At 40.7% G+C, this 11,814-nt stretch overlaps 1 pseudogene; it reads left to right on the forward strand.

Moving 5' to 3' along the window:
- The first annotated feature begins 235 nt into the window (after positions 1-235).
- Positions 236-11,814, forward strand: LOC139744532 (uncharacterized; annotated as a pseudogene).

Raw genomic sequence — 11,814 nt, forward strand, 5'->3', positions numbered from 1 at the left:
TTTTGCATAGAGGATCTAAACTATAGCTTGATTAATGTAACTTTTAAATGAGTGGTCTTTAATATGTTGTCTTTTTTTTTTCGTACTGTATTTTTTTTATTCATGCTCAGTTGACTGCCAGTAGGGCCTACTGCAGGGATGTACTACCAGTAGACGTTCAAGTTCCAGGAGCAGGTTATGAAGGCTTTCCTACATACATGACCCTAAGGCTCTGGCACAGTGTATAGATACCACCATGGCAACACTCCCCTCTCAGGAAGAAGAGGATGCCCTGCTAGAGGATTTGACTGATGTAACATTCTCCCCACCTCTGTATGTGCAACGCTACCAAGAGATAACAAAGATTGCCAAAGAGTGTCAGCCCAAGAAGGTATATTGGTCTGAAATCTTCACATACACTGTACAATACTAGTTTGAGGCTGTTAAAATTGCACAGGATTGGAAAGATATAAATGCATGTGACTAAAAAAATCAACCATGTGCATAAACAATGGTGAATGAAAATAAACCGGGCCCAATTATGATTAGGAGAGTCTTCATCTAGGAGCATTGCAATCTCCTCTTATTGTTTAAATCTGTCTCTTGTAATTTGTGACCGTGCATCACAAAACGAACAAAAAGTCGCAGACACTGATTTTGTGTGAGGACTGAAAATAGGTGAAATAGGTCAACCTAGCCGGTCTTGACTTTGTCATATTTTCTGAAAGAGCAAGACTTCTTCTACATCATGCTGAAATTAAGGATCATAAAACTGGCAGGAACATTTTTTTTTAGCAGTTTATCTCGAGCAGTTTTTTGGTAGAATAGTGTGATTAGGTTTGTCTTTACAGTTCCTTTTTAATTTATGAAAGATCTTGTACACACTCTTCACTTTCAACTCTAATTACTTTTGAAAGGGTAATGCTACTGCTTTGAAAGTTGGCATTAATTATGGACAGAATGTGTTAAGAAGGCATGCTCAATTTCGGTTTAATCTGATAATCCCTTCATTGTTGTTATACTCTAGTGGTTTACATCCTGCACAGCCAGCACGGCTTGGTAAAGATTAAGTGCTGGAATAGACACTATACTTCAGAGCCTCTTTCCTCAGTTCGCCCTTTTTCCAGACTGTCATGACTGTGTGCTTTCTTTCCTATATTTACATTGTAGGTAGGTTAAGAGAGTTCATTTGATTTGAGTTAAACATCATTTTAAAGCTTAAAGTCTGCTCTTTCAGAATATGCTCTGAATTAAAATGCCATGTCTGGCGACTCTGTGTTTGTTTTGTGATGCAGGGTCACATTTGTCTTTTCTGTAGAAGAACAAAATTAAGACTGTTATGCTTTGCACAGAAGTCAACATGATAAAAGGGACAAAAATTGTATTTTGTCAGTTTTTGATGAGATGGAAGAGGCAGAGAATTTAATTTGGGGGAGGAGGAGGAAGGGGGGGGGGGCAGATTAATCAGATGTGACTGACTGCTATGAATTTTCAAGTGGGATGTCACTGTCAGTTGTGTTATCAACATTCTCCTGATGTCAATTGCTTAATGCTATGTTCAGGTAACCTAATTGAGATTGCTGTTTAGGACTTGACCTCCCGAAGGATCACAACCTTGTCGTGGTCGGGTGGGCTTGCGTGTCTCAGTGACCCCTAGAGCTATGCCGGCAGGAGTCTATTCTCCTGGCAGGGCCACCCAAGCCGGACAGGTCAAAGGGTAGAGACCAGACGAATAGTGATCCCTGGCCCTCCAGGTTGGGGGTTGGGCACAGGGTTAAAACAACCCTGTCCTGTAAAAAGTAATCTGTTACGGAAATAGCAACAAAAGTCACAACAAAAAACCAGTGTTCTTTCCTCCAGTGTACTGAATGCTACCAGGATGATTGACAATTGGTCAATGCGAAAAAAAGGCAACCGACAGGAATGTGGAGGTTGTGATCGCCAAATGTAGACTAAGACAGCACTCTACTGGACTCCAGAAGGGAGGAGGAAGAGGGGGAGTCCCAAGAACAAATGGAGAAGGACCATGGAGAGAGAGATAAGAGACCTACGTGTAAACCACATGTGGGGGACAAGACAACGTCTGGCCATGGACAGAAGCGAATGGAGGACTTTTGTTGCTGCTCTACAATTTTACATGCGTATGGCATAATGGACCGTATGTAAGTACATTGTACATGTACAGTAAGTTGAGGATTTAAGAAAACCAAAACTAGTCATTCATTTTTACCCATCGTAAGGTTTTATCTTTTTGTGGCAGGTTGTGGACATTGGATGCGGGGAGTTGAAGGTGATTCGGCTCCTCAAATTTCACGCATACATCCATGAGCTCGTCGGCATGGACATCGACAAAGAAGTCCTGAGGGGGCACCGATACCTGATCGAACCCCTCCCAGCTCATTACCTCAAACCTCTACCCCATCCCCTGGTTATCTCTCTCTTACATGGCCCCCATCACCAAACCGGACAGCAGGCTCCTAAACTGTGACCTGGCAGTGTGTGTTGAAGTGTGAGTCCGATTGTTTCCCAAGTACATGTATTGTATATCTAGATGTAATCCTTTCCTAAGGGTTCTTCTTTCACAAAGTTGATGTTTATGATCTATTTACACATTGGACTTATTGGATTGTTTGAAAAAGCCAACATGACCCCATGATATGTGATCATATTGTAAGATTATCATTATAATTGTATTAATTGTATCTTGTAATCTTATATTTATGTAGCGTATCTGGGCGATTACACCCCCCCCCCCCCCCCCCCCCCCCCCCGTCCCTTGTGTATGGCCTCTGTAAAAAAAAGTTTTAAAAAAATTGGAAAAAAAAAAAAACAGCAGTTAGGTTTATTATGTCATTTGCAAACTTGTTTGAGCCTTAACTGACATAGCTGTATTAAGATGTCCCAGTGGATGATTACACACTTTATTTTTAATGCCTACAGGAGTTTACAAGATTTTTGTGGTAAAGTTATGCCACATTGGTTTATTCTTTACACAACCATATCCGAGTATGAGGAATGTGGTTATTTACGTATTTTTACATTTTTTAGGCTCTCAATTATTCCCTTAGAGAGGATAATGAAGCCAAAATAAACATATGGATTGAGTGAATTCAGCAATACTTGTTGAATTGGAGTAAATATGTAGGAAAACAGACAATCTGTTCAAAAGTTATACATTTTAAAACTTTTGGTGGCAGTTGCAACCATCTCTGGATGAGAAGATTACATGTAAGTACTGCGGTTTTGTGATGTCATCTATTTTGAGTTTCCCGTTTAATGCAAACAAGGCACCTGGGATACTAGCAGAGGTAGAATCAGTCATGTGTACACAGAAATCTGCCAAAATCAACAGGTGCAGACAAAGAGCATTTACCAATGGGGGGGGGGGGGGGGATTTGGGGACAAAAACACCATGTGCCTCCATGTGGCTATAAGAGGATATTATTATTGCACTCAGTCATAGATGACTGAGCATGAACATGGTACCTTTCAGCTCTCAAATGAGGAAGTGAACAATGTACAGTGTATCTCATTGTCTCCAATCGAATTTAGTCTGTGCTAGGTCTCCTCTTCTCCCCTATGTCAGTGCTGCACAATAACCCATTTCTTCTACTGGTCCGACCTGTGTGTCAAACAAATAGGTACCCAGTTTTTCCATTCTTTTTTTTTGACTGGTCAGGGACCAACTGTCGGACCAGTGCCAGTGTGCAGTGTTGCCTATGTCATTGACATTAAATATTAGTTTTAGATCCGTATGATGATGCTAGGTTTCACACAATTCGTTGTGAAATGCACAATAGACTAAAAGATTTTGATGAGTCAGCCAAGTGAAAAAAAAAAAGCAAATCCCAAGTAAGGACTCAGAAAAAAAAATCTTTAACAGCTGCTTTATCCTGTACATGGGTATTAAAGTATTTGTGGGACAGCATATTGTGCATTGAGCTTTTCTTGTAGTAGTGGAAACAAGTAAATAAATGCTTCGACATCAACTTCCATTCCTTACAAGCCTTTGTTGAAACAACATCATACTTCATAATAGTGGTGTGACATCTAATATCTCCTATGAGCTCACAAGAAAAGGAGAAACACAATTTGTCAAGTTTTGTTATCTGTTTTTTTCTTGCAAAACTGTGTGTAGGAGCTACTTTCAAAATGTATTCAATATTTCAGCTCTGTTTCATCTTCAGTTGAAATATTATTTCCTTCTTTTCTGTGTTATAATCTGGATGTCTTTAAGGCACATACGTATCAGCTAAAAAACAAACAAACAAACATATTCACCTCCTGCTGTTAACACCTTTTTTTTTTTTTTTTTTAGCCTACAATTGATGGTGCTTACAATTTCAAGGGCCCAGTGATATACACTTGTACAATGTATGGTAGGCACTTTATTTCTGCTACATATTGTTATACCCTTTATGGTACACAGTGTAAACCCCTGTGGGTCTCATTATTATCCTGAGACGGCAGTGCATGGACACTTTTTGAAAACAATTTGTTTTGTTTTGTTTTTTCAAATCTATGTTGTTGTGGTTTTTTTTATACCCCCGCCAAACGAAGTTTGAAGGGGTATATAGGAATCAGCGGACGGTCGGGCGGTCGGGCGGTCGGGCGGTCGGGCGGTCGGTCCGTTGCAAATTTTGCGTTGTGAACCACTTCCTCAGTTTTCAACCGATTCCCATAAAACTTGGCACAGATGTGTGCCTTGGGTTGTAGATGTGCAAGACGTATTTTTTGACAGTACCCAAAAGTACGTTGCCATGGTAACGGCATATTATGGGCAAAAATGGGTACAAATCTTGCGTTGCGAACTCCTCCCACAGTTTTTGATCAATTTTTATGAAAGTAGGTACAGATGTTCATCTGAATATGTTAATGTGCAAGACACATATTTCCGCAGTGGCAAAAAGTACGTTGCCATGGTAACGGCATGTTATTGGTAAAATATAGGGCAAAATGCTTCATGGCAAAACTGCTTCATCAGTGTTCTTCCAATTCTCATGGAATTCATATTGAATGTTTGTCTTAGGATATAGGTCAGCATGACACATTTCTTGACAGTGACAAAAAGTATGTTGCCATGGTAACAGCTCACATATTATGAGCCAAAATGATGGAAAATTTTGGGTTGCAAACTACTTCCTCAGTTTTTGCCCAATTTCCGTGAAACTTGGTACAGATGTGTGCCTTTGGTTGTAGATGTGCAAGACGCATTTTCCGACAGTACCCGAAAGTACGTTGCCATGGTAACGGCATATTAATGGCAGAAGATCAAGGGAAGATCTTGCGGATTTAACTACTTCCTCAGTTTTTTGACCAAAGCTTATGAAATGTTGTTTTGACCAAAGCTTATGAAATGTTGTTTGGCGGGGGTATAACCAGTCGCTGTAGCGACATTTCTAGTTAATAATAGAAAAGTTTATGCTGGACATGCTATGAGCAAAATTGTAGGGAAAATTCTAAGCTTTGCTGTGATATACAAAAAAATGTTGTGACAAGGCCTAGTTATTACTCTATTTTCTTGGAAATGGTCAGCAGCCATACGCTATAATGTATGCCCAGGTGTGAGATGCAAGACTTTTGCAGACATATGCACATCTGTAACAGAACATTCAAGAATTTTCTTGAAAAATCCTGATGGAACCCCACTATTTAATCACCACATAACGCAAGCTGTCTGTGTGAGGGATGGAATCATGACTGAAGCTTTCATTGACTCTATCATTTGGAGATTTATTGATTGGTTTCGGCTTGTTTGTGCATTTGAGCTAAATATGCGGACTTCAATAGCACACCGTCAACTGAGTCGGGCATGCGAACATGGCACATAAAGAGTTACAAGGGGGTTTTTTTTGATAATAATAATAATACAGGGTTCTTATAATGCGCCAAATCCACATAACTAACGTGCTCAGGGTGCAGTAGAAAAAGTGAGTTATGAAGTACAAACATCATTACACAAACATGCACATGAAAATGAATAACACTAATAATGATGATGGAAAAAAATCATAATATACAATTCTACTGGAAAATGGTTATGAACAAATGAGTCTTGAGGGCAACTTTAAAGGAGTCAACATTTGAAATACAATGGATAGCTTGAGGCAACTGATTCCACAGGTAAGGTCCAGCATGTGCAAATGATCGATCCCCCCATGATTTCTTCACTTTTGGAACAACAAGCAATCTACAGTCGGATGACCTTAAACATGTGGGAGGATTATAAAATGTCAGCAAATTTTTAAAGTAATATGGGCATGCTTGTAACATGCTCTTCCTGTGAGTCTGTAAATTCTAATATTTTTCTCCTTTTTTTTCTGTCCCCTTCCTATTGTTGATGCAGCATTGAACACCTTTATCCAGATGATGTTGCAGAAGCTACCAGGGTCATCTTTGGCTTCATGCAGCCCACAAAGGCAGTCTTCACCACACCCAATGCAGAGTTCAATGTCCTCTTTCCTGGCTTGCAGAAGTTCAGACACCCCGATCACAAGTTTGAGTGGACAAGGAGGGAATTTCAGGCCTGGTAGGGACAGTCAAACCACTCTTGACCCATTGAGGACGGTTTGATTTTTCTACAACACACATTTCCCATAGACACCTGCCCGAGTATACTCGGGACTCGTCCTCAACAGGTTAATGAGACTCTTTGATATCAAAGCAAATAACAAATAACAAATCATTGCATTGATATCCAGACCTGAAAAGGTGAAATGTTTTGAATACATTTCATTAATTAATGTGGATCAGTAAAAATCTATGCATGATGATTGACCAATCAGATTGCAGAGATTCTAAAGCCCATTTTATAATCCCGTCTAATATTTTCATTCTTGCTATAATACAGTCAACTCTGCACAAGTCTATTGTGATGGGACTGAGGCAAAGGCATCAACTTTGATAGGCAATATTCAACTTTTGCGTGTATAGAGGAATAACACACATACAGCGTGAATGTAGATTGGAACTTTTCTTCAACTTGTTCAACCCTGTTGCCACAAAACGTGTGACTCTTTCTAAAAGTAACTCACAAGGTACAGTAATGCTTTCTCCATAGAGCACTCGAATGCTCCAGTCTGGCATGATACGGTACAGTACGCATTGGATTAGTTCAGTTTTGAGCACTCAAACACAGCCTCAGCTTCAACGACCCTTGCTCTCTCTTCTCCCTGCATGCTGTTGACCTCTGACCCAGGGGTGATGGAGTCTGTGATGAATACGGCTACTCTGTGGAATACTCTGGCCTGGGCATGGGACCAGAAGGGAGTGAACATCTCGGAAGCTGCACGCAGATTGCTCTCTTCAGCAGACGGCTTCAAAGTCCCCAGAAGACTGCGCCGCCTTCAGAAGAGGATGAGAGTCTCCAGCCATACTCAGTGGTCAGTTTCACTGCCTTCAGGGAATAATTTTTCCAACTCAGATTTGATCAGCAATTTTGGCTGATGAGCAATATTTCAAATGGAATCCTGTGCACTTCTATGGAAAACTGGTACACAAAAGTTAGTTTGTGTAGCAGTGACGTAAAAATGCATAGCAAATTGCAATGTGATATCAGGAATATTATTCCCTGCCTTTGATTTTGATTGATAAGGTCATGTGCTGAGCAGCTGCTCTCAGTAAACTTATCTAATAGTGACTGTGAAGGACTTGCTGTTGGATATTCGATACGTAGTAATATACATATATTCGTGCAGTTTGTTCACATATATGTAGCCATCCTGATAACAAAACAGTGTATGATTTCATGTAGAAAATTGTCTCCAGTTAGGAATGCCAGATTTTTGTCCCCGCCGAACGAGTTCGAGCAGGGGACTATGAAACGGGCTCCGTACGCGTGTGTGTCCGTGTGTCCGTCCGTCCGTGCGTCCGTGTGTGATCAACATCTTCAATTTGCTTCTTCTCTGTCATTTATGAGCCAATTTTGATTCTGTTTGCTTTATATGATAGCACTACAATGTACATGGGAGCTTTGAAACTTCTACACAGAATTTCAGTTGTGACCTTTGACCTTGACCTTTGACCTATATTTTACATTTTGCTACAAAATGCTACTCCTTTGCCATTTCTAACCCAATTTCGATTCTGTTTGTTTTATGTGATGGCACTAGGTGAGGGCCTCAAAACTTCTACACAGAGTTTTGACCTTTGACTTCTTTGACCTTTGACCTTGATTTTTTACCTGTAGCGTACATTTTGCTACAAAATGCTACTCCTTCGCCATTTCTCACCCGATTTCGATTATGTTTGCTTTATGTGATGGGACTAGGTGAGGGCTTCAAAACTTCTACACAGAATTTTGACCTTTGACTTCTTTGACCTTTGACCTTGATTTTTACCTATATTGTACTTTGGTTACAAAATGCTACTCCTTCGCCATTTCTAACCCGATTTCGATTCCGTTTGCTTTATGTGATGGGACTAGGTGAGGGCTTCAAAACTTCTACACAGAATTTTGACCTTTGACTTCTTTGACCTTTGACCTTGATTTTTACCTATATTGTACATTGGCTACAAAATGCTACTCCTTTGCCATTTCTAACCCGATTTTGATTCTGTTTGCTTCATGTGATGGCACTAGGTGAGGGCTTCAAAACTTCTACACAGAATTTTGACCTTTGACTTCTTTGACCTTTGACCTTGATTGTTGACCTGTATTGCACATTTTGCTACAAAATGCCACTTCCGGCGGGGACATATATTACACACCGCGTAATTTCTACTTTTCCTTGTATTTTTTAAGGATGCAGTAGAGGGGTTTGTCAACATATTCATTTCAAATTTAAAGGGACATTCCAGACGATTTTCTTAATTTCACATCTTGTAGTACATAAATCGGCAACTCCCTGTATGGATTTGTGGAATTTATTGTGGTTCTTGAGCAGAGAAACAATACTTTGAAAAAACTTAAACAAATTACACTGAACAAGGATGATGACATAGAAGGTTTACATATTTCAGAAATGATAGCAGTGTAATTTCATAACAATACCGCTTGCTTGCAAGTTCACCTGTCTATAATCTATGCATGCCTTCTGCTTTTGTTCTGCTTCTTTGAGCCTCAACTCATGCATTCTTATGGTGACTCTGCCATGTCATCATCATGGGACTTGTTCATTGCAATTTGTTCTATTTTTTGAAAATATTCTTATTCTTCATCCCAATTATCACAAATTCTGAAACTCTGTCCTCAGTATAACTAATTTATAGTTGTAGAAATGTAAAAATCTGAGAATCACCCGGAGGTCTCCTTTAAGGGTCCCTGGACATCAAATCCATGTTGGCTTCCCCTAATGGTATAGGTCTACACATCCAAAGTTCTTGATCTGTTCTGTGATGAAAATATGTATTACAGTGTGCAATGTACATTTGTATGTGATATTTTACAGTTTGTAAGAAATAAGTGCAGTCTACTTTTGAGGAAGAGAATTATGATTTCCCACCTTGGAGCTGCTCAAAGTGCATTTTGTGGTATAGGAAAGGTATTTCAGTGCATAGATATCTGTCAATTTGCAGAATTTTTGAAAATGAAACACCAAAGTATACCCAGATACAGAGACCTATTCAACATGGTGCTGCCAGCTGACTTGTACATACACTGGTAACAGACCAGTACAAACTCACCACCTGATGTTTATAAACATCTTGATACATTGCTTTACAAGTTACCAATGCTGCAATTTCAAGTAAAGTGTTTTGCATGCATGATTACCCTTGAAGACTTGGAAACTATCTGTTTAAAATCATTTGAATTTTGATTGCCGAGGGTGTACGTACATGCACTGAGAGAAAATCAGCAACTCTGTGGCAAATATGCATGTAATGATGTGAAGAAGGCATATGCCTGCCTCTAGAACACAACCAATTAAATCTATTCCTTCATGCAAGATTAACTGAAAAACATTATTGACTGATTTCAGGTTGCAAGACAGGTTTATCCATATAGGACGCCTGAAGAGACTACGGCTGAGGACATCCTATGCGAGATGGGGTACCGGGTGAGGCAGCTCCTGGAGGACGCGAGATGGCTGATGGATGATGAGTTGGGGATGTTCGACGATGCCAGCCAAGATGGAGAGGCCAATGTTAATGGACAGATGAACTGGAGCACACCACCTGGCTGCCGATCATCAGAAGTGGGACGGGATGCTGGTGATGCGGTGGTCGACGATAGAGCATGTCAGAGCCAGAGGGATGAACACCGTGTAGGAGGATCGGAAATGGGATCCAGAAACCGGGAGGCAACTCAAAGTGGAGATGTTGAAGAGCAGATGCAGAGATTGAGGGTCGCAGATGGAGACAGCAGAGAACAAGAAGCAAGCAACAGTGAAGAGGGGAAGGGAAAGGGGGGGAGTGGTGGAGGAGATGATGGGGATTTTACACCCTCAATTGGTACTTCTGCCAGGGTACAGGCAACAAGTGCTTGTGGATCTGCAAATGAGGATTTTGGTGGAGATAGTGTAATTACAGAACTTCCTTCGTGTGATAGAGACAGGGTTGGACCATCTGCCCATCATCATCTTTGCTCTGATTGTGATGATGCTGCCAACACAAGAGACTGTGAAGCTATAAGCTCCGTCTTGCCAGGGATGCATGCTGCAGGGAGTTGCCAATTTGATGTCAGAGGACAGTGCCTTCAGAGATCATGTGCACAAAGGGTATTTGAAATTGGAATTGTGGATGGTGTTGTCGACATTGAGGCATACAGCAGTGGACTGCACATGCGTGCGGATTGTTTCAGGACATGTGAAGATTTCCCCCCATGTTGTGCAGATTGCAGGTGTGGCTTTTACGACCACTGGGAGAAAGGCGTTCCTGCCTCCCATCAGGACTTGCTGGTGGATAACCTTAAAGTCATGATTCCTCTTCACAGATTACTGAAGTTTCCTATCCTGTGGCAGAAATGTCCTGACATCAGCAAACTCAGGTACACATTATGCACATACATACTATGTTTATTTTGCTCTCTCCAGTTTATTTCTGTTCATGTGACCTTGCATCACAAAACCATCAAAACATTGCCCAATCCCAAACCTTTTTCAAAGTCAGGCAAAAATATAAGACTCATTTTTCTTTTTTTTTCTTTTTTTCTGGACATTAAAAGAGAACTTACTGGCATAGGGTACTTGTGTTTGCAAGTCTCAGTAGGTAGTAGTACAAGAAATGTGTACTATTTCAGCAAATGCAGATATGCAAAATTTCTTTACTCATTTTCATTATGACCCTGCTACTCCTATTATACCAGAAATAATTGTTGTGGGGGGGGGGGGGGGTGGGGTGACAAGGGATGTCAGTATTAGCACCTACTTGTATACCCAGGATACTTCTAAGATTAGCTGGACTGAAGACAGTCTTGATTCATTGTATTGCTAATATTTTGCTACATTAGAGAGAGAGAGAGGGAGAGAGAGACACGGCCATGCTTACTGACTGAAACGTCAACACCCATCATACATTTTGTATTTTGCCTAGATGCAATATTAAACTCTGTTACGACAGTGTCTGTGAGAAGTCTCTTCTGAAGTGCCCACTTTGATTATCATGTAAAGATGCAACTCCTGACATGACCTATTGTGTAATTGTTTAGAGGATGAATTCTGTTCTCTCCCCCTACATGGCAGGGAGATCATCCGGGCATCAGAGAGCTTTGAACTGACTGATGATGGGACTGCCATCGTCTGTGATCTGTACGAAGAGGACAGGTGTGAAAGTTTGTGGTCTCTCGGATACGACGAGGAGGATGCCGAAGACCCAGACGACGACGAGGATGATGGTCACCATGGCGACATCCCCATCATTCACAACATTCCTGAGCCTGAAGAATGCTGGGATTGA

Source organism: Diadema antillarum, unplaced genomic scaffold (genome assembly GCF_040938485.1).
Source record: "Diadema antillarum isolate AM-2024a unplaced genomic scaffold, OU_Dant_1.0 seq00001186_RagTag, whole genome shotgun sequence".
NCBI classification, from domain to species: domain Eukaryota; kingdom Metazoa; phylum Echinodermata; class Echinoidea; order Diadematoida; family Diadematidae; genus Diadema; species Diadema antillarum.